We start from the raw sequence: 25,558 nt of genomic DNA on the forward strand, positions 1-25,558 counted from the left end.
AACTTTTGAAATTAATTAACATTAAAAGATGGAGGGAATCTTGATCCTCATACATGTGCTAGTCAAACTCAAGTATACATTGTATATGCTTTCTAGATGCAAAACTGGCACAGCCTTTTGTAATTTGTGATTGAGGACACCTAAATATTTAAATTCATCTTGTTATAACGATTAAGTTTATCGTTATTACGACTTAGTATCTCGTTATCACGACTTAGTATCTCGTTATCACGACTTAGTATCTCGTTATTACGACTTAGTATCTCGTTATCACGACTTAGTATCTCGTTAACACGACTTAGTATCTCGTGATCACGACTTAGTATCTCGTTATAACGACTTAGTATCTCGTGATCACGACTTAGTATATCTCGTTATCACGACTCAATATCTCGTTATAACGACTTAATATCTCGTTATAACAACTCAGTATCTCGTTTTCATGACATAGTATCTCGTTATCACGACTTGGTATCTCGTTATCACGACTTAATATCTCGTTACACGACTCAATATCTCGTTATCACGACTTAGTATCTCGTTATCACGACTTGGTATCAGTACTTTTGAGTCAAGCACACGAGGAGCACGTGTCGTGACATCAGCGGAGAAAGGAGACATCTGGTTGATGACAGCGCTTCACATATTGTGATTAAAGATTGTTTTAATTCAGTGTTGTGTTTTGTCTGTTTATGTCCGAGACGTTTGGATATCCTGGCTATCGCTTATCTCCATTTCTACCTATGAAAATGCTCTATACATTTGATAACAATTGAAGACCGTTTTCATTTTCCTCTGTTTCTATTATTATCATTATTGATTTACAGTTTGATTGATTGCAATATACTTCACAGGTACCGATATAAGTTTATTTCCAGTACAGACTTAAACATACATCGGATTCAATCCACAAAACACTTGGTGAGTACATTGTAAATGTATGTTAGCTTCAACTTTTATCCTTTGTTTATGTATATACATGATATCGTACATGCATGCTTACTTTCTTTTTATACTTACTATACATGTATGTACATTATGTACATTGACAGATCTACAAGTTCGCGTACTTACAATCTATAAGTGTATGTTCCATTATATGTAAGAATAAATCTTACCAACACGTGGATGCTATTGTAGATAGAGAAAGGCGTGCCAGTCTTGAGATAGTAATACGTAACTAATTTATGGTTGTACGTGTGTGAATGCAACCCCGCACACAGGTTGTCAATTAGCAACGGTGTACATGTATATATAATGTATAGCTGTAAGACACAAGGGAAGTCCCCGTCGATTAGTGACATTTCCGTCTTTCTATTATAATGTACATGCAATAATTATATTTGTCTATTTGTTTTTCTTCGTTCTTTTCTTTTCTTTACTTGTCCACCCCCCCCCCCCCCCCCCCACCCCTTTTTTGTTTGTTTTTGTTTTACTTTGACCATCTCTTTATTCTTGTACTTTAATCTGATATATTTTTTTTTCAAATTCCATTCATAATGCATTAAATTTAGACTACATGGTCTCCGACTTGTACAGTGAGGTCCAGCGTTGAGGAATGGACAATTTGTTATATAGACCTATTCTTATAATTCTTTTAGATATATTTCACGTATTTTTATTATTTATAAATATGGTGGACAGTAATATATCCCATGTTTATAAACGCGGCAAAAGTACGGTTGGTGGGAAGAGACACTTAAAATAACATCATTGTGTATGAATCACAGGTTTTTTTTTTTCAATTCCATAAAAATATTTCTGAGTCACAATAAGCAAGCATGTATAAATGTAAAAGCTCTATCGGTGTTTGTAATTTGTTCCTGTGGAGGATTACACTTATCAGAAAACCAACACTCTATCGCATTTTTTAATCCTCTCGGTAACTTTGTTGGAATTGAGCAGTTGGCATATCAATCTATAGTAGATTGACGTACTTCGCTTTTTTCCGCTTCAGGCTGAAATTTTTAACTTCTGGTGTTGCTACAGAGAGCTACCGTAAATGACGGATCCAACTTCATTCGGCCATTTTGTCCTCCTCTGTTTTATCATAATATCTGGGTTATCTATGACATATTATTTTTAGCACAAATAAGTTATTTTGAACACCATTCATGTAACTTGTAAGCATGATACAGGTACACAGACAAGGGAGTTCGACGATTAACGGGAACATTTTGTTAATTGCTACGTATAGAAAAGACAGGTTGAAATAAGACACCTACATCTATATCACATCGCGAATATCATTGTGTTATAAGATTGATTCCAATGGATTTTTTCGTGTGTGTCAATATCGCGTCACAAGGTGCCCCGGGCCTCCCCACGCTTTTCCTATTTGTATGCTTTGTGCTGTATATTATAAAAATGAAAAATCTCTTGTTACATACATATATATGCCACTATGCGCCTGAAACATCTTTTCTTCAAAATCTGTGACGGAAAATTCTTATATGGAGACATTTTAGAAATACTATAGGATAGTATGATTCTAATCACGTAGGAGTTATCTCCCTTGCTCCAAAACCTCCGAACAGGGAAATGGGAGATACAATAATTACATCTCAGCTCATGACGAATTCCATTATACATGTGAATTTGAGCTTCTTACTGAAAATGATTTTTTTTTATATATTTTCTTCAATCAATTTTTCAAAGACTGAAGAAATATATCTGTAAACAAATCTCTGTCCTCTGTTATGCCTTTAACGTCTTGAGAATTCCCCCGAAAAGACGGTACAAACTTGATTTTGCTAGACAACTTTTTATTTTACGATTGAGTACGTTCTATCTTAAACAAACATCTCGAAGTTGACAACCTGTTTAAGGTAATATCAAGTAAAGATATACAAAACTACACTGATTGTCTATGGTAAGTGTTCAGTTGCTTTCATTCACAATTACAATGATTATATTCTCCTAAACTCATCTAGTGTAGACTGAGAATGTATACAGCTAGGCCCTAAACATAAACCATATACATTGGTACTACATGTAAACCCGTCACAAATGTACAGTGGGACTCCTAGACCGACCGTGCACGGTACATAAACATTAGGTCGGTTTAGAGAGGGCTCGGTTTGGAGAAGTGATCCATTTTGACCGGTCAGGATCCATGGATAACATTGATCGTTTTTTTTTTTTTTTTGTAACTTTGAAACAGTGTTGATATTATGGAAAATAATGAAGTCATATGGTGCATGATCTATGAAATTAAATAAATACGTTACTAATACTGATTTCAAACGTATGCCATGTATCATATCACTTATCATTTAACAATGCTGACAGCGACGGTATAAGGTTATGGACATTTTACAAGCGACACTTCATTCGTCAATATTTACCATTGTATGGCACTGCCACTATATAACCCTACCAATTCAGTTGCGAGTTCACCAGCCTATGAACTGCCAACAGGAAGTGATCTCTGCTACTGGTAAGCGCGGGAAATTTGAATTTGAAAATTTCAAAACAAAAATCGCATGACAAATAAAAAATCGCAGATGGTAAATATAATCCAACTGGACAGAGGCAAATTCAACATGAAGCGCTAGCGCGCTTCATGGAATTTGCCTCTGTCCAGTTGGCATTCATATTGACTATGAATGCCAACTGAAAGCCGTTCAATGCTTAATTAACTACAAAAATTAAAGTTAATCAAAAATGAAATTCTTTTCCAATTTCGTTTTGATTTCATACTACATTTTCTGTAGTTGTTTCCAAACTTTATTTCCTATTTGGATATTGTTCCACCTGTTATTTCGATTAGTAGTTTAACGTATTGTATGTTCGGTACAGTTTTAGACTGAATCTAAATACGGAATATGATACAGTATAAGGGTGGCTCTTCTGTGTCGAGGGGCCGCGGTGGCCGAGTGGTTAGGTGTCCCGGCACTTTATCACTAGCCCTACACCACTGGGTTGCGAGTTCGAAACCTACGTGGGGCAGTGCCAGGTACTGACCGTCGGCCGGTGGTTTTTCTCCGGGTACTCTGGCTTTCCTCCACCTCCAAAACCTGGCACGTCCTAAATGACCCTGGCTGTTAATAGGACGTTAAACAAAAACAAACCAAACTGTGTAGACCACTGCATAGAGAAACTCCTACATCGTACGACTTGTAGGACAAGTAAATATAGCTAAATTTATAACTGATGACAGTAAACTCGTTATATCAGTGTTATAACTCCATAATATAAAATATATCAAAGTTAATCCCCAAATTCAATATACTTAACACAATTCCTTTAAAAATCTACTTTCATTGATGAAATATTTTCTCTTAGACATCAATACGCCCCTGTATCGGGACTTCGTTTATTAGTGTTAGATTGATGACATACATAATAACTTGTTACTAGTACAGTAAAGTACTGGTACTTTCTGTTTGATCTATCCAAATTGATATTACTTTTCATTCACATACATCGCTTCCGATTATAGTAGAGTTAGAACTATCCGTCTGGTTACTCGATGTTTTCATGTCTTAGTTTTTTCTAATGTCGAGGATTTGTCCTAAAATCATCAACTGTTGTGGAAAGATTAAATGAATTCGTACATGATATTTATCGAGTATTTGGGAGTGGAATCCAAGAAACGTATCATAAAGATTGAATGTTCTTATCATGTGTTTCCTTTTTTCGCACATTTATTTTAACTTCAACTTAATCTTTATATGTGAAACATTTTTCCAAACTGAAATAAATTAAAGAAAATCCAGTCGACTCCTACCCTTGATAACCGGTGTTTCGTGACCTCTAATGAATTTTACTATACCATATACTAAGCTGCTAATTCAGTCACACATGTTCCAATACAATTCATTTTTGGCCATAACCTACATTTTTGTATTCTATGTATACATTTTAAAATCTCACTAAATGATTCAGTATGTTGGATGTTGACATAAACCCATAATCACAAAGAATGACTATATTCCAATAAAATATACATACTGTGTCTTAATATTCAATTCCCTATGGATTTTCTGCAAATTAAATGTGTATTGAAATACAAATGCTACATCTATATCTGTTTCGCACTGTCAGACAGAAGGTCCTACGTAAGATATTCAGGATGACTAGTATACGGCACAGTGTACTTGTACATTAAATATAGACAAAGAAATATTTATTATATAGTGTTAAAATTGGCCTGTCGAATCCACCACTGTAATAAAAAAAAAGTATAATCTCCTCTGGCATGTTTTCCGAAATACCCTGTAGATTTTATGATAACTGATAGCAGTTTGTCACACGATATGGTTGTTTGTTTATGACTGGAATGCACCGCAATTATCCAGGCTGCATGGGGCACTTTATGTGAAAATAATTTGATTCTGTAAATGATTATCCAAGGCAAGTTGTGACACAGGACATTTGTATCTTCCTTCGATACAAATACAAAAGGTGTTTGTGTTCTTAGTGATGTAATGCAGCTTGATACAACATCGCCTGGTTTCTCGATACAAATCTGAATGCCGATAATAAGGCATAAACTTAACGGATACTATTCTGATAAAAAACATAGTATACCAGTAAATGGAGATTTATATGCTAAGGAAACCGGGTCGACAGCAACAAATCAGAAGAGGTAAGGAGCTAGAGAGGGGCGCAACTTGAACTTCTATTAATTCATTTTGCGTTATAATTTTTTTTGGTATTTGTTTGTAACACAATGCAATATAAGTCTTCATTATTTTCTAATAAGGGGGCTTTCCTAAAGATTTTACACTTCTTAAACAAAGCCCTACTCGACAGTCTATTTTAAAATTTCTAAGGAAACAAATATCGCCGATTTTTCTCCAAATATATAGTAAATATGCTAGTAGCAATTAAAGCAGGATATTTTCCAATGGGAGAAGCAATGGACGTACTAGATTTCCTTAATATGACTGCAGTCTGTGCTATTTATTTTACTAGAGCTCTGTTAGAGGACTCATGAACAATGACGTATATCTGGGCCTACCGGAGGATTAGCACTCCACTAACTGTATAAGCCGTGTTTGGGCTTTTTCGAACAGAAATTTGAATTTTTGCAATGAAGAGATATTCGAACTGTTAATGCATAAACAACGTCTACACATGTTAAATTGTAGGTTCATATACAAAGTAGCTTTAAAAAGAATTATATACGAAATTACAAATTAGATATGATAGAAATTGTAAATTTTAGATATTCAGTTTTCTTTTGAATGTTTCAGTTCGCCCAAATAATATCAAGCATAATTGAAAATGTGAAAACATAAACACAAATGTCAAAAAAATTGAGAGGGTTTAATTTGAAGTAGAACTGTTGATGGGTGGGACAGCTCCACGTGTCTCGCCTCCTAGGTGGTAGGGAATTGTGATACTTTAATGTCTAAATTATCATTTCAATCCAAATTAGAAATCTGATGTTTGTGATAAAAAGTACGTCGCCTTGATAAGTTATACAATCATGACTGACAAAACTGTATAAAACGTTTTGTGAAGAAACCAAATTATAAGATACAATGGATGTTATGGTTTACTTATATGACAATAAAACTTATGAAGGACATTTACATTGATATGGTAGTATGATACATGCAAAGAACAGCCGTAAAATGTACTTTTATTTTGTAAGATTGGACACAACAAGAGAGAATATCAGTCGAAAGTAAGTTTTAATGAAAAATCCCAACTTTTTTCCGTCGAGTTTTTCTAGATATAGAAAATATCAGGTAAGAAAATTATATGAAATTATTTGTAATTTACTGTAATTTGTCAACGTAAAATAAGCGGATTGTTCTTCGTGATAAAAGCTTACATCTATGTGCTATTAATGTTGGAAATCTCACCATCATCACGATTATTATATGTTATCATTAAAACAACAGGATAGATACTAACTACCCAAATTAATTAAACGAGTGCCAAATATATACTTAATAAATCCTTACAAGGATATCGTTGAAAAATAATTTACCGAAAGTAGGATCATTAGTTCCGAAAGTGTGGGCGTCTTCACAGGCGCGTCCACAAGGTAGGTTACGTCCTCAAAGTGAAAACTGGGAACGATTTGGTAAATCAAGGAACACGATCCTCCTCCTCCTCCTCCTCCTCCTCCTCCATCAAGCAGCATCTTCCACATAGACTGGGGATGAAGTTATGTCACTATCAAGAAACAGATCATTCATAGTAGGAAGCGTAAATTTTCCCTGTTGGATACGTTGTAAGTATATATCGGTTTGATTTTAGTTCCCTATCAAGAAAACACATCAGCAATACCTTTAACGTTTTCATAACAATCCTAAATATATTGTAAAACAAATTTAATTTAAACTATTTTTGTCTTTCTAGATATATTGTTCTTGAAAAGTACATTAACAAAATGTTATTCTTTATGTTCGATTGCATCCTTATGCACATTTTCACTCTTTTTCTGAATATGATTTTTATCTTGTCTTCCGAAAGTATCTTGAGAACACGACTACCCAACTCTGTCTGAACAAAGATTTAACGTAGACACAACAAATACTAAAGTGTGTAACCTGTTCACGTTTCCATATTTACAGGTCAGCTCGTGTTTCCTCGGATTCGTGATGGCTGACCTGCTATGCCCTGGTGCAGGTGGCGGTGTTCTTTTTCACCTAGAAATTGACAATTTAGTACGTAATTGCACACCATCAGAACTCACTTGCAACAATGTTGTCTACCCGTATCTGGAGTATACACTGTTGAATTTTATTTCCCATATTATTTTCTTATTAACTACGGTGCGGTTTTCATGAAGTAATGTGATAACAACAAAATATACTGAGGCATCCCCATACAGAGACTGACTCATGACTTCGTAAATATTGACTTTAGCGAATATCGGATTATACTCCTTGTTTGTCACGTATTTCTTCTTATCGACTTGAGTCCATATTTTGTCATTGCATCTTGATAGGTTGTGTATTTTGTCTTTTGTGATGACACTGTTGAGTCTTGTCCTTATGTATTGACGCTGTGGTATATTTCGTCTTTGTTGTTGAGGCGGTAAACATTGTATGTTGATGCAACGGTATACTTTATGTCTTTGTTTGTAGATGCATTGGTATACACTGTACTTTGTCTTTTTAAGTTGTTGAGGCGGTATACTTTGTCTCTGTATGTTGACGCTGCGGTATACTTTGTCTTTTTATGATGTTGAGGCGGTATACTTTGTCTTGGTATGTTGATGAACAAGTATACTTTGGCCTTCTGTATTGACGCTTCGGTTTAGTTTGTTTTTGTATTTTGTTGAGGCGGTAAACTTTGTATGTTGATGCAGCGGTATACTTTGTCTTGGTGTTTTGATGCAGCGGTATACTTTGTCTTGATGTATTGATGCAGCGGTATACTTTGTCTTGATGTATTGATGCAGCGGTATACTTTGTCTTTGTGAATTGATGCAGCGGTATACTTTGTCTTGGTGTATTGATGCAGCGGTATACTTTGTCTTGGTGTATTGATGCAGCGGTATACTTTGTCTTGATGTATTGATGCAGCGGTATACTTTGTGTCTTTGTATGTAGATGCATTGGAATACTTTGTCTTTTTAACTTGTTGAGGCGGTATACTTTGTCTCTGTATGTTGACGCTGCGGTATACTTAGTCTTTTTAAGTTGTTGAGGCGGTATACTTTGTCTCTGTATGTTGACGCTGCGGTATACTTTGTCTTGTTATGTTGTTGAGGCGGTATACTTTGTCTTGTTATGTTGATAAACAAGTATACTTTGGCCTTCTGTATTGACGCTTCGGTTTAGTTTGTTTTTGTATTTTGTTGAGGCGGTAAACTTTGTATGTTGATGCAGCAGTATACTTTGTCTTGGTGTTTTGATGCAGCGGTATACTTTGTCTTTGTGTATTGATGCAGCGGTGTACTTTGTCTTGATGTATTGATGCAGCGGTATACTTTGTCTTTGTGAACTGATGCAGCGGTATACTTTGTCTTGGTGTATTGATGCAGCGGTATACTTTGTCTTGGTGTATTGATGCAGCGGTATACTTTGTCTTGGTGTTTTTATGCAGCGGTATACTTTGTCTTGGTGTATTGATGCAGCGGTATACTTTGTCTTGATGTATTGATGCAGCGGTATACTTTGTCTTGATGTATTGATGCAGCGGTATACTTTGTCTTGGTGTATTGATGCAGCGGTATACTTTGTCTTTGTGTATTGATGCAGCGGTATACTTTGTCTTGGCGTTTTGATGCAGCGGTATACTTTGTCTTGGTGTATTGATGCAGCGGTATACTTTGTCTTGGTGTATTGATGCAGCGGTATACTTTGTCTTGGTGTATTGATGCAGCGATATACTTTGTCTTGGTGTATTGATGCAGCGGTATACTTTGTCTTGATGGATTGTTGCAGCGGTATACTTTGTTCTTGTCAGCTTCTCCACATCATTTGACGTGATTTGCTTTTTTTCTGGTATATTGTTGTCCTTGTAGGGGTTATTATCTGTTAACACTGTTGTATATTTGATGTAATGTGTTATTGCCTGGTATATTGATATCCTTGTAGGGTTTATTTTCTGTTAACACTGTGGTATATTTGATGTAATGTGTTATTGCCTGGTGTATTGATGTCCGTGTAGGGGTTATTATCTGTTAACACTGTGGTATATTTGATGTAATGTGTTATGGCCTGGTGTATTGATGTCCTTGTAGGGGTTATTATCTGTTAACACTGTGGTATATTTGATGTAATGTGTTATGGCCTGGTGTATTGATGTCCTTGTAGGGGTTATTATCTGTTAACACTGTGGTATATTTGACGTGGTGTGTTATGGCCTGGTGTATTGATGTCCTTGTAGGAGTTATTATCTGTTAACACTGTGGTATATTTGACGTGGTGTGTTATGGCCTGGTGTATTGATGTCCTTGTAGGAGTTATTATCTGTTAACACTGTGGTATATTTGACCTTATGTGTTATGGCCTGGTGTATTGATGTCCTTGTAGGGGTTATTATCTGTTAACACTGTGGTATATTTGACCTTATGTGTTATTGCCTGGTGTATTGATGTCCTTGTAGGTGTTATTATCTGTTAACACTGTGGTATATTTGATGTAATGTGTTATGGCCTGGTGTATTGATGTCCTTGTAGGGGTTATTATCTGTTAACACTGTGGTATATTTGATGTAATGTGTTATGGCCTGGTATATTGATGTCCTTGTAGGGTTTATTATCTGTTAACACTGTGGTATATTTGATGTAATGTGTTATGGCCTGGTATATTGAAGTCCTTGTAGGGTTTATTATCTGTTAACACTGTGGTATATTTGACCTTATGTGTCATTGCCTGGTGTATTTGCTTACCCCTAACATTTGCTTTTTTTTTGTATTTGGTTAATGTGTTTACTTCGTCAATTTCCACTTTGATGAATTGTGTACATACGCTTCCATTTGGAAACATACTACACGCATATTTGTTGCTCTTTTGTTCCTATCTTAGGCTTAGTCCACGGATGAAACAAGTCAAACCCAGTAGTCTCTGCATCAGTTTCTAATGTATGTACTCTTTACTTAATCCGAGGTTTTATTCCATGCTTACCTGCTTATAACAACTGTTTTCTCTAGTTATTTTTATTAAAAAAATGTTTATAAACTGCACCATTTATTTTAGTCCAGACCTGAATGCGTTTGTTTTTTTGCTGGCTTTATCGTCACGTGAACAACAAGGGTCAAATAATGAGGGGTTTCCCTTTAGTAGTTGGGGACTACCTCTCTGAATAACACACGGAGACCCGCCACAATGCCAACGAGAGCAATTAGGGTAAACTGTCTTCCCAAGGACACAATAACAACAGCACAGACCGGCCCATTTCTCAGCTTCCCGAGAAACACAAACCGAAAAGGGTAAGGAGCATCGAACCACGCACCTTCAATCTTCGTCTGAATACGAGCAATATAAATGATTAAATAGCGTTTTATGGAAATATCTGCAGAATGGTCCTCTTTAAACGTTTCCAAATCGTATTCCCTTACCATAAAAGTACAAGGTTTCACAAATCTAATCAGTTCCACATGAATATTAATGATTTCTTAGACATATGGTTATCTTTTATCAGAATACACATAATGATATTTCGCATCTGTTTTCTTATTTCATTCAGGTAAGTATCCAAGGTTAGCACTAAAGTGCGAAAAACAATGTCATAGCTTTTGATTACATAGATTAAGATATTCTCATTCTAACCAAAAAATAGATGTGACAATAGATGTCAAGTTCATAGGCAGATAAAAATATAAATAAATTAGACAGCCTACTCATATGTCCGTTTATGTAGAGCTATTTGATATATGGAATGTCAGTTACTCTAAATAGGGTTATGATTTGAAATGCACTCTTTCGGGCGGCGCGTTTAAATATCATATTACCAGGAGCATTAATCGTTCCATGTGGCAACCTTATGCATATGCATCTGTTTTGAAAAAGAAGGGATTCGATACGGTTGCGCTATCCACGACGTAAAGCGTAGTATATGTTTTTATTATACTGTTATATATAGATTTGAAGGGCTACACGGTTGTATATGTGTGAGTGTTAGTCAGGCGACTCGGATGTCATTGGCTTAATACCACATACCATTATAACATGTATAGGGATTAACTTTCTTCAGTCCTAGGTGTGATCTATTTACGTGGCACATCACAACAAGGTAAGGGCCATTTGATATTTAAACAAATGTGTGATTTCAGTTTACGCCCATTTACATGCTACATATTTGGAAGGGGTTTATCTTTGAACTGTTTTAAGTTTGGTTGTCTCCCCTGATTACTCTAGGCCCTTATCATCAATGAAGAGTCCTAGAAGGACGAAACAGCTGTATGGTGCAGTCTAATTTTGTTTTGGTTTTACATGATCTAACTCTCAGTTTGTATTTTACTTGAGTGTCTTGTACAATCCTTTGATGTGCTTCATTATAGTTTGTTTATAATTGATTTATGATGAGAACATTAGCGCTGATATATGAGTTTTATATACGTGTTGTGTTTTTATATATTTGCTTCAAATAATTTTTGGAGGTTTTTGAAATTCTCTTAATTGTGAGCTCACTCTACTAACTGTCAAATCCTATTTAATGTTTTGATAGGTAATGTGATATTGATATTAAATAACAAAACGTCCGAGTACAATGTTGAATTATTGTTATTGTTTAAAGTTGCAGAATTAAATTACAAAACAAATGTCATTGTATATAGAAATGAACTTATTTTATTTTCATCAGGAATAATTTCCCCCCGTGTTAGCCATAAAAGTTGTATTTGCTGTTTATGTTACATGGCTATTGTCTAAGGATACTATTGTCCGAGTGAAAACTAATCATTGAATTATTCAGAAACAAAATTTACAAAACAATATATTATGTTTATTCGATGCCAATGTCAGTGTTTTGATCAATAAGATATCGAACACGATGTTTGCAGAGGTAATTCCTTTGTGACAACATAAACCTATACTACATACAAAGTATTTACCTCCGATAATTATTTTGATCTGCAATGATGAAATTTAATCATTTGATTTATGACATCTCTTGTCTATAAACTAAGTGGATTGTGTGACATTTCATTATCTACGTTCGCACGCTTACATAACCACATTCGCCACATGTGGTAGAGAAAATGTCTATCATAATTAAAATTTCTGATATTATATTTTGTCCTTTTAATCATCTTATTATTCATTACTGATCTTATCAATTTAACAGTAATTCACAAGAATAATAAATGAAACAAATACAAGGAACCTAGCCTGTTACTGGAGTAGCAAAGTTCTAGATGTGTTTAACTATAAATTGGACTCTCAAGATTCAAAAGTCAATATACACTGCTTCATATCTGAAGTTCTCGTTATCCTCAATAGGCAAACTATACTTGAAAAGTATTGAATTACAACCCTTTACTGATAAGTAAACTTTAGCAAGCAATGCCTTTAAATATTGACTTACGACCACTTTAGATAAGGTTTTTATCTTATTAACAAGGTCTTAATATATATCATAATATCTATAATATTGGACAATTATCGTTTGATAACGAACAGTAATTTCTTGCTGGAATGTTTTATATTATATTTAATTTTGGTCGTGGGGATTGGATATGTAAGCGTATTAAACCCGGAGCCAATAACTCATATCAAGAGCTTTAATTCGGGGGTTTACCAATCGCAATGACTATTTCACTGGTAAATTATAAAATGAAGTTTTTCAAATTATATTTCATTTCATATTAAGAACAAACTTATTTCCTTTTAAGTACACGTTTATTGGAATATGCGTCAGGTCATCTGGTGGTTTTGTATTGTTTAACGTCCTATATACAGCCATGGTCATTATAGAATCTGGAGGCGTCGGTTGCTTTAAATATTGAGAAAATTGTTTACATGTGTATGACAAGAACGAATATTCATACCCTGCCTACACTGCTCTCCGGACGACCATCTGTCAGAAATTGTCCGTCCGTCGTCCAGAGCTACGTTATCGCAGCTAGTGTATGACATTTAACGCATCAATATACTTGTGTTTTACTCTTGATAAACGTTTTTCTTTCTTTCCTGATTTATCTGTCAAACATTAAATTACTTTTCAAATGCCATTTTAAAACAATATATTGTGAGTTATTGTAATCATATTAGACTTACATATCATAAGACAATATCTACTTTGTCAAATTGAAATGTGGAAATTTTCTGAAGTTCAAACTATTTTTATCCCCTAAATGTTGTTATCAAACGTCTACGGATATACGGGATATATCGATCAGATTTGATTAAAAGCCGTAGTAGATGTTTGTCTCAAATTGTTACCAAAGTGGCCCAAGATCATGTAGCATAGGTGAATTAAAAACATTCTATTGGTTTATGTAACGCTAACAATTTTGCAGGAAGTGTTTGTGAGTTTAAGTTAAATATATTCTGTTTAGAAGGCGATATTATCTCGTGCTTTTCATATATTAGGCATACGTATTATTATTATTTTCAAATGCATAATACTATATTAATATTCATAAACATGTTTGCAGGTATTTAACATTAAAACAATCAAGCAGCCGTTGATAAAATTTATCAAAAATTCAATTTAGAAAATATTTTTATATTTTTGTTTTCCCCCACGAACACTAAGATATGTAAGTTTCGAAATACTTTAAAAATTCCACATTAGTATATTTCCAATCAGACCAGTCATAAACACAAGTAAACCAGCATTCACGCCATGTTTAGTTTTAACAATATCGCCTCCAATTAAAAATTTCATTTTCTTTATGTTAAATGCTTGCTCAACTGATCATGATCATCACTTGTCAAATCTTCGTAGTGTCAAAACAGACCTTCTAATACGTCTATGTATAGTGATATTCCATGATGGACATTATAACTTTTAGGTATTGTGGTCAACAAGTTGTTTGTGGATGTTGATATATGAGCTGTCAACATTGACATGTCTTAAGTCGTTCAAACTGTTAGCTTGTGTAGCTTCAAAACTCAGTTTGGACTATATAGCAGTAAAACAGGGACAAATTACACACATAGTAAAATATTTTCGATATCTTCGTAACTTTTAATAGTATCAGTATGTTAGTTTTTGTTATATTATTGAAAGTTTGGATAAAGATCTTCATGCTCTCTTCCATTACCCGTTAGGATAACAGTGCTTCTCATAGGAATTATAAACATGAGACGAAACACAAATTATATCGACTTAACCCGTCCGAATGACAATACAGTTTATTATATTTATAACTTGTTATCAATTTAAAATCAAAAAGTTTTAAATGGTGGTGTGTTAAAGGTCATTCACTCCGTTTGAATAGAAGTTAGCCATTAGTCATGATAACGACTGTCTTTGAGATGACTAAACAACACCCCTTACAATGTTTCCTCAGTGTGTTATTTCTGTTAGAGTGACATGTCCTTGTTGAAATTCTCTTCACCCTTACAGTTTTGTTATGATATTGTTGAGGCGTGCAGAGAAAAAACACGGAAAACATCATTCAAAGAGAAAAATATTAGTTATTATGAGCTTATTATCACGTGGAAGACTTTCACCGTCGATCATGAGTAAGGTTAAATTGCCATTTTTTTTTCAAGTTATGACATCTTTTATATGTTTCAGATTTTGTTGAGAATAATTTTCATGATGGAATTTCTTATTTGATTTTGCTTTGTTTCTTATATAAATACAAATTTTCATAAAGGAATTTCTTAATATTTTGTTGTTTGCTCCTGAAAAAAATGAATACTGAAAACTTTACATAATCTATTCATTAAAAAAGAAAAGAAATAAGAGATTAACCTGCTAATCTTAAGAACAACACTTGGTATAGTCAATGTACATGTATATACATCCAACATATTACCGTTTTCTTGAATCTATAGATTGTTAACCATGCAAGAGTTTTAACTAAAAATAGCTTCTGTTGTGTTCTTATTATAAGTACTTATTGGTTAGGCGCCAATTTATTGATTATTCTTTTGTCAGACCCGCTTTTCTAAAACTTTTATATGTTTGCCTCATGCATCATTCTTAAATAATATTCAAACAAGTCTACCCTGAGTATTTTGAAGACACACTTTATTTTGTGCTACATGACGTGACTTTATTTTCTAATCAGTCCTAAAATTGTATGTTTTTATCTAACCATATTTTCACCTCTGCGATATCAAATAACTTTTGTTGAAGTTTACAATGTTTGTCATACTTGATATACCCTCTCCTTTAATTGGACTTGAGATGTACATACTGTATTTACATAGCTATTAGACCTTAATTCTGAGTCATTCTGTACATAATCTAGCATTGTTGAAATGTATGGATAATACAGGACTCAGCGCTTTATTCAACTTTCGATTATAATTAATAACGTTTCAATACAATTTGATATCGCTCTTCAGATAATAAATGGCTTCTGTACATTTCGTTTTATACAATTTTGGATAGTGCGATTCAAAATGATTTCAAATTATAATTTGCTGTGACAAATCGAAATCGCTTAATCAAAAATGAATACCTATTGGTACAGTAAATGTTATATATTATGTGTGGGCACTCGTGGAATGAAACAATCTCAGAACGTGTTAATAAAAATTTGTTTTTCACTTACATGGTTTAAAATGACTTTGTTGGGGCTTTATATAAAATGGTTTGAACACAACCTTTTATATACTTTTATATAAAATAAATTGTACATTTCTAATCAATACAAATGATTTATGTCTTGCATTTGGATTTTGACATTAATAAAAGATTATTTTACAGTATTTTTTTTTTATTAGAAATAGTAGTTCAAATAACGTTTTGTGTTTTGACAGGGTTAAACTGATTATTTTCGATGACTAATGACTATCATTTCAACAATGCTTATATCAGGTGTCATGGCGTTGTCTCGGTTCTGAGCTATAATCATTTATTCATAAATGTGTCATCACGTCGTCGCCATGCAACACCAAACACCTTTTTGATTTTCATAATTTATCGTTCGTGCATGGATACATGTATCTCTCAACATGTTGTCAGGGGCGACGAAATATGGCGGCACTGTAGAATCTGCGGTTGTTTCTCAGCTGTCTTCAATGTTCACTATAGAGATTATTTAAACTCGTGCCCTCCAGGTCGCTGTTTATTCATTCTTTTTTTCTTCGTAAAGGGCGTTGAAGAAACAAGTATTGAACGAAGTGTTCTTTTTGATGATATCACCCAGATTTCGGTATTCATAATAATAAAAACAAAACTTGGCTGGAATGTCAACAAACAGCATGTAAAATTAGAAATATATACACAGATATTCATTTGCATTTATTGTGTTATAGTTGAATATTTGAGGGATTTGGTTACATTATTGGAAATAAAATTCTTATCAAATCAAAGAACCAGTTGATGAATGTGACTTTTCGGAAACTGAGTTGGCGTCCTTGTTTTTACTATGTTTCTATTGATGTTTTCCTAATTATCTCGACATGTACTGTATCTTGTTACTGTTGTTAAACAACACCGACCAGACTGAGAATCAGGTCTCTAACATAGATGTTTTAGTATGCTTTCGTTCTTAGAAGACAACAACGGGTGTCTATGTCACCGGAGGGCACCAAAGAGACTAACACTGATTTGATGCTTTTAATGCAACATTGGAGACCTTTATCTTTTTCTTTTATTAGTTTGATTTCTTCTGATGGTGTCTCCCTGACATCCGTCCTCACATTACACTGACTTTGATGTCTTCTTGACACCAATTTTTATATAACCTTGGATGTTGGTGTCTCCTCGACACCTGTCTTCATATGTCTCTGGCTGCTGGTGAATCCTTGGCACCTGTTTTCATACGACTCCAGCTGTTTCGAGACAATAAGCCTCGCGAGAAATACAGTAGTATGATTTTCTATGATGCTATGAATATATAAGAGATGCGATTAAATTGATTGTTTAGAGGAACATGGACGGCATAGAACTACAAAGCCGTGAGTCAGGTTTTGAGGTTTTAAGAAAATGGAGTTGAAGATTTCGAGAGTCTAAAGCTGTAATTGAAAGCAAAACAATAAAACAGGAGATATATATATCTGTGCGATACAGCTGCGATTTAAAAGAATAAGATCATTTAAGTTTAAATAAAGTACAAATTCTATACGAAAAGTTCACATGGAATGGTAATTTATTAAAATTTTAAAATTGATAAGTTTGAGATACAGCCCTTTACTTCTAAACACTCTATGTTGGAGATTCGTCCTCGTTCCTCTAAACAATGTATATGACTAAAATAGATTTGCTATCGTTCAATAAATACAGACAGATAGATATCATACAACGATTCAGATATACTTCAATTTGAAATGTATTATTAGGCTGGTAACTTTCAAAGCATTGTCATCATAAAAACAATAAATGACATATCAAGACAGTTACATTAAAAAAACATTGTTATTTTTGCGTGACTTATAACAACAATTATGATACTTGTATTGTCCTCATTGTTATGAATATTGTAGTATAACGCTCACATTTACAATTACATTAACTATTTGATCACAGCACAATCTCTACGGTAGGTTAATGGGTAAGGAAATTTTCGTTCAAATATACATTGTAAATATTAAATATGATATATAGCATGTGAAGCATAATCGATGATATTAATATTTAAGTAATATATGCGCTATATATGTACATACCTATTGTAGATATGATAAACATGCTCCAAAAGAAATAGTAAACTTTAAGATAGATCATGTTTTCAGGACAATGGCACTTTCTGTGTTTAACGGGATGTCATCGTTTACGAGGTATTGCCATTTTCTACCATTTTCATGTTACCTGCGTGTTAACAGAGTGAAAACAGAAGCAATTTACTCTGTTGGTTATTATGTTGATATGAGTGAACTGTCGTTATTATTGTAAGAAAAAACATACCTATTGTGTATGTCGCTATGACGACTGGTGACAAACCCGTGCGCGATTAAAATCCTTTACTGATATAATTTCAATATAACAAAACAACTATGTTTCAAATATAAATCGAGAAGGTTTTTTTTTCACATCAATCACACTAAGTAAATGTTCATTCGTTTTATTAGTTTCATTTTTAGGAAACAGAAAAATATGTACAATGTATGTCATACAATAATTAACAGATAACGATCCCCGCTCTTATATTTTGAATTCTTTATCATTTCATATCTACAGCAGCATGGACATTGGTATTCACCCCTGTCTTTTGATTATAATCACAGGTAAGAACACAGTTCTTATTGAATTCCATTTATAGAATGCCGCGTTAGATTTATCTTCAATGAATGGTTATTAATCATATCTCGCTAAAGAAATACATTTAATATAAGGAACACGTAATTTTACTGCATTATTATTTTTCTAAACAGTTACTGGTATGGTGAAACTGTGATAGTAGCACAATTTTATTGCACATTACTTATTGTCCGCGAGGTTCAAATAGAAGACTAAAGCTGATCACTCTTTAAATCCTGGTGAACATTTTATCATACACACAAGAATCTATCAGTGCAATGCACAAAGATAAACAATTGCTATATATCAATTAATTTTCATTCGCTTATGTTGATAAAATAAGGGGTTGGACACTAACTCAAGAAAATGAGCAACTAGTAGAATTAGTGCACGATAAAACTATCCGAAAGTTAACTTCATACTCAATATCATCGATCGGCGCGTTTGTCTCAAGAGCGATCGATAGTAAATGAAAGTAAGACCAGAATCATACTCGTACAATATTGGTTCGTGAGAAGGTTACGGAAACTGTTAAGCATATTTATCTGGAGGGCGTATGTGTTGATAAGTGATAGGGTGGGTACGCATACATATCAACGTGTATATTTCATTTGTAAACAAAATGAAGCTACAGACTATACCATACCTCAACACTGGTCAATTAATAAATACATGTACATGATAATCATAAAAACCAGGCAACCATTGATTAAAAGGTGTTTCAATAGTTTAATAATTTAAACACTACGATGTCATTGATCAACTTGTCCTTTATATGACATGACGATAAGAAACATTATTGCACTACTATACTAAGGTTTTTTTCTTTGTAGTATTTTGCTCGCACTGTGAAAGTCTATGTATTCCGATATGTCAAGGGAATTTCGTTTGTTCTGGTAATACTTGCGTCTGTGATACTGGATACTACGGTGTTAACTGTACAGGTAAGTTATCTCAGAATAGCAGTTGTGACGTAAACGATGACCATGTGGTCATGATAAATACACATTTATCATTGACGCGAGCTACTGTATTATTCGATGCCTTGTTCGATGCTTGTTGATATGTTATGTGATTCCGTTGTCATCACCTGGGTTCTAATTTAGAGAATATAACTTCACCTCATATTTTACCTTGATTTATAAAGAACCCTTACACTGTCAAAAAGACCTGTATTGTCTTTTTATCCTTGTATGTTTGAAATGGTCTCTATAAAAATTCATAATATCTGTTCATATGGTATCCTCGTTTTACCGATTTTGAGTTAGAAGTATTATTTTTGTATTACGAGGATTTTTCTGTTGGTGTCAGTGGGTTTAATTTTTCACTTTGTTAAGGATAGGTTAACATCGCAAAAAAGAAGCATTGTAAATGAAAATACAAAATATTGCAGAAAACATTAAAAGTCTATTTTGTGCTTCTGAATTGATAAAAATCGAACTATAACAACTCAATGTTTAATGTCTTTCTTGTGTCAAGCCAAGAACTGAGTCTAGTGAAATCATTCCTAGACCTTGCTAATCGCGAAAGCAATTTTTTCAAAACAAATGTTTGGAATCAACAAGCTTTTTTATATTCATGGATATGTTAGGTTGATGAGCTGGTCAAAAGCATCACATAGCTGGGTGAAAAGATGATAATTATTTATGTACCAACATATGTTAACCCTGCTCAACGGAGGGTTAATTTGCACTATAACGTGAATCAACAGTTTTCTTAGATATCGTCTGGTGAAGGGGAATTGAAATATAAAACAAATCCTCTCCATTCATTGTGTATATTTTAGTGCCACCATTGTTTACGTTTTGTAGTTTACGTATTTACTTGGAACTTTGATATTTGAAACATTCAGGGCTAACATAGGAATATATAGTTTGGCAGCACTAGAAATTAAACAAACAGTACCATAAGGAAAGGACGCATGGATGTAAACCTAAGCTGGGAACGTCCTTACGAGCAAAAAGACCAAAGAGACGTTATTGTAAAAATGTCTTACCCCATTGTCCGGACGTTGGTACTTTAATATAATACACATACATGGACAGTGGTAGTCTAATTTTATTCAAAGTCTAAGAGGTCTCGACGGGCTTCTTTTGAGCTGAGACTTTGTTATATTTTACCTTTATCTAGCAACTACTGTTATGATCCACGATATCAATTCAACTTATTGCAGACACCTGTGAAGATAGTGGTGGAGCGAGCTGCCAAAATGGAGGAACATGTGGGTCTACATCTCCGAAATCTTGTTCCTGTGTATCGGGCTATACTGGAACCCTTTGTGAGACAGAAAGTACGTCCTGGTTTACTGGAAATATAAGTAGTCATGCATTATGTTCACGATTTTCATTGTGTTGTATCTATAAATTCCTCTTACATCATTCTCCTCCAATATGATTCCTCCATAACTTTCATGTTTGAATGAATTACAAGCCTTAAAACTTTGATCAACCTTTATGTACAAATTATACATTGTTTATGTGGTAATAACTACATGTACCAGTGACTAGGTTACATCTCCTTACTTTAAAGGAATGCTAGACAGCGATCTCATTAGTTGCAGTATTCATGGGAAAATAAAGACAGTATCATTACTCGTTTGACCTGTGGTTTATAAACAAGTGTATACTTTGTGTGAGTCTTGCTTTTAGTTTGAGCTTCTCGTTCGTGTTCATGTGACATTACTCATCACAATTTAATGTCTTAATCTCACTCTGGTGTTGATCTATATAATCTTCATTAATAGCAAAGTTGCTACACCTGAGTATTTGTGATCGATAGAAAAACAACAATAGGCTATTGTGTAATAATTTATCATGCCAAGGTTACATGCACTTCTAGCTATTATCATCCCCAATGTGTTTAATCTTTTCTACTCTACTTTAGAAATAATCTTAAAGACCTTCACCTCAAAGAGATTCTGCCGTATTCTACCTCTTTATTTTGTAGGTAATTTTCAGTCTTGCAAGCAATCATTTTTAGACATTGTGGTATTAATTGTTCATTTGTTATGTTAATTAGGTACTTTTCTATACCGTGATTAAAATTAATGTACTCTCGTCGTTGAAGAATTTTAAAACATGCATTATTTACATTTTCTGAGATAATTTCGATGGACATTGTGGTTTTGGGTATACACATATCCTTATCAAGTTGGAATAAAACCCCACATAGTTGTTGTTATTACGATAATATTAATAAGATAATTTAAATATTTATATCTACGTTTTAATTGTAGGTAACGTAGTGAATCCGCCGGTACGAAAACACCCATGTAATTGAAATGTACGTCCAATGACCAAAACATTATGCTCGGTCATAATGAAAATGAATTTAACGTATATCTACCAGGTGTACTTCACCTTAAGCTTTAATATGGTATCCTTACAACACAATTATACTGCTTCGTAGTGAATAATCCTTGCTTTGAATGGAGGTATCGAGAATGCAAAATATTATATTTTAGTTCATTTACACTTGTATGCATATGGATCCTTCGAATACATTATCATGCTATTTATATTGAATTAGATGTATGATAAACGTTTACCCGCTGGGTATGAGGTTAAGAGAGACTTGGTTTTGTATTTACTGTATAATTTCGCCTTTCAAGTCGTAATATCTGCATATTTTAAATTTGTGTATTGAAATATATATCAACCTTTATTATGCGGACACGGAATTCATTTGCGATATACCTGTAAACGGAAGGATAAGTTTATGCTACAGATAATGTTTGTTATATACATCAACATAAAAATCCTTGATGATTTAAAGTAAATCTGCTATTGTTGCGGCTATTAACATTCGTTTTTTCCCCAACCAAACATGACAATTCAACTAAGGAAAAACATGGGCAGTTATTTTACCACCTTACACAAGTTCACAAATATTTATGTTCCTATTTTCACAAAATTAGTTAATATCAGGTAATTAAGTCCGTGTTGTTTATTATTATGTCCATTACAAAATCAGACACCTTCGGGCTATTACATTTGGCATGTCCAGCTGCGATTCGTTTTTCAAACATTGAAAAGCAAGTTCGCAGCTATGAATTTTCGCTTAGATAGCGCCCCCGCTTACACCTTGAGAATGAACAGCACGCAAATATTTGTAGATTGACACTAAACAGCATTATCTGAATATTACAGAAATGACTAAAGTGTTACGCCTTGATGACGATATGGTATAATACCAATATATATTTACCCTAACTGCATTATTAACACATCTACGTATAATTCTCTTGTTACTGTTTGTAATCTTACTCAACATAAAAGAAGTATAACGTACCGATTGATCTATAGCAAATACTTACTACAATCAAATGGGCAGATAGATAAAACTTGCGTCCTTTTGGGCCTTGAAAATAATTTTTTTTTTAAATCAAAACTTGAATGTTTAGTGCATAGTAAATTTTGTTTGTAAATGTTTTATTATGGTACAGATATGTATTTTTTCTGACAAAACTGATCATTACGAAAATTTCACATGGAATATTGCCCCCTCCTCTGTGTCCCTGCAATATAGTGTTGTTCCCATTACTTGAAATATGAAGTGCTGTCACACAAACACTACCTAAATTAATAGATGAAACGGATGTGATTACCTTGATATTAACTTTCCGCAGCAAACACGCTTAGTATTATAATACCATACAAATCGGATATGCTTTATTTATAATGGTGTTTATCAAATGTAGAGGATAAAAATTAGGATTGTGTAAATGAATGTGTAACTGTAAGTGAATTGGAACAGACCCAACTGATAGTTTTGTATGTTGATTTGATAACATTTTGAGATAATTTAAATTACTATATCCATGATTCATATTGACCCAATATAGGTTATAACCCATTTTTGGTTGAAATCAATGGTTATAGAATACAGCATATACAAACCTTAAGACCTCGTCTTTACGTTCTGAATACGTCTGTGGCAGTATATTTCTTTGCTTTGCAGACAGCATTGAACGTAATGCAGGGTGTATATACGAAATCAATTGAAAATCAATGTTTAAGTACTAGCGTAAAGTTTATTTCTGTTGTAGGCTCAACAACAACTACTACTACCGCCGCTTCCTCTACCAGTGTTCAAATGTCGCCAAACAATACCGGGACTATTTCAAAGTGTTTTTTAAATCCACTTAGTTCTTTCATAATGTTTGTGTTATTGTACAAAATACTTATATATCAGACTCCTAATTTTGTGTAAGATGCATACTCGGAAGTTAACTTATCAGCAATACTCTCGTTATATTCAAATCAACGTTGTATTATTTATTTTTTGAATTTATGTTATTTCTATAAATCTAAAATCAAGAAATCGTAATATCGAATACTGTTTATTTTCTTTGTCTGCTTCAATTTTAGAAGATATTGTTTGCTTATTTATAAACACGAATACATCGATATACAATGTACCTGAATTGTCATTATATATGTTTTCCTTAATAGTATCTTTGTATTTTTCACTATATCTTTTTTTCGTTCTTCTGTATATGTTGGATCATTTTCATGCCATTTTTCTTGCATACTAATTGAATGATATATAATGTAAAGACCATAATAAAGGAATAACTTTTAGTTCACTATTTTGATTGAAAGAAATCTATTTACTCTTAATGTACATTTTGGCGGTAGAATTATGTAAGCGCACTTTGGAATGAAAACATAACGCTTAATCATGATAACGGTAATAGCGGTTTCTATATACATGTATAATGGTTACGATAGCGTTTTGAATAAGCCATCTCATCGTGGAAATCTGTATGAGTTCGATTATGCGCGGAAATTCGAGCGCTAAAAGATAAATAGATCACAGTACCGCCAACTGCATTATCAAAACACATTGCAAATCATCATACTATGTCATGGAAAGACGTAAGTACAGAACATGCGCATCTTCAAATATTTAACAGAAACAGCATGGAAACGCCATTAAACCGACTATAATTGAACACAATGTATGGCACGTGAAAAAAGCTCAATATTATTGTATATTTACAGAAGACATTAACTTCTTATGCATTCAGCCAATGATCCTAATCAATATTGTAAAAGCGAAAGTAAAGCTTTAGTTTATTATTCAATTACTAATTACCACCTACACAACTCCGCCTGTATCGTCTCAACTACAGTCAGTGTTAATTACTGGTATACTACCTACATGACCCCACCTATTGCTAGGTTTCGTCACACCGACTATTGTCAGTGTTCTGTCCCAGTAAGTTACTGGTATTCGCCTACATGACTCCGCCTTTTGCTAGGTTTCGTCTCACCGACTATTCTCAGTGTTCTGTCGGAATAAGTTACTGGTATTCGTCACATGACTCCGCCTTTCGCTAGACAATAGTCAGTGGTCTAGCGGTTTTAGTTTCTGTATGAGCTTTGACAATAGAATATATGTGCGTGAAGATCATAATGAAAACTTGCAACTATTGAGTTACATTTATAGTATCCGGCCTACGTATGGAATAACTTGATGAAATTGTGTTTTGTGTATTAAAATCTCGTATTTCAACTTTCAGTATTGTATCTTTTATCTATAAAATGAGGAGTACAGTCATTTTGAGTTTTAATTTAGACGTGAAAGTGTCGGCAATACAGATAATCAACTTAGACGTACATAGTGTAGATTATGTAGCGCAAACAATGTCCAAAATTAATTGTTTATGGTTTGTGCTTGCGCAGGTGCCCTTAGAACTAGCTTAACGGCTTATTCCCAAACAGCATAGTTTATATTGTTTAACGTTATATAAAAAAGCTAGATGTATGTATGTAGATAACAAGCGATACTTTTGTTTGTAGCACTTATGTTCTCCTGTGGAGTAGAA

At 33.7% G+C, this 25,558-nt stretch overlaps 1 long non-coding RNA gene across 1 annotated transcript; it reads left to right on the plus strand.

Moving 5' to 3' along the window:
• Nucleotides 1-11,503: 11,503 nt before the first annotated feature.
• Nucleotides 11,504-25,251, plus strand: LOC117344945. Its single transcript, XR_004536300.1, has 6 exons — nucleotides 11,504-11,652; nucleotides 18,667-18,713; nucleotides 19,560-19,670; nucleotides 20,900-21,016; nucleotides 21,962-22,008; nucleotides 23,774-25,251. It is a non-coding gene; the product is annotated as an uncharacterized LOC117344945 (long non-coding RNA).
• The last annotated feature ends 307 nt before the right edge of the window (nucleotides 25,252-25,558 follow it).

This window comes from Pecten maximus, chromosome 16 (genome assembly GCF_902652985.1).
Source record: "Pecten maximus chromosome 16, xPecMax1.1, whole genome shotgun sequence".
NCBI classification, from domain to species: domain Eukaryota; kingdom Metazoa; phylum Mollusca; class Bivalvia; order Pectinida; family Pectinidae; genus Pecten; species Pecten maximus.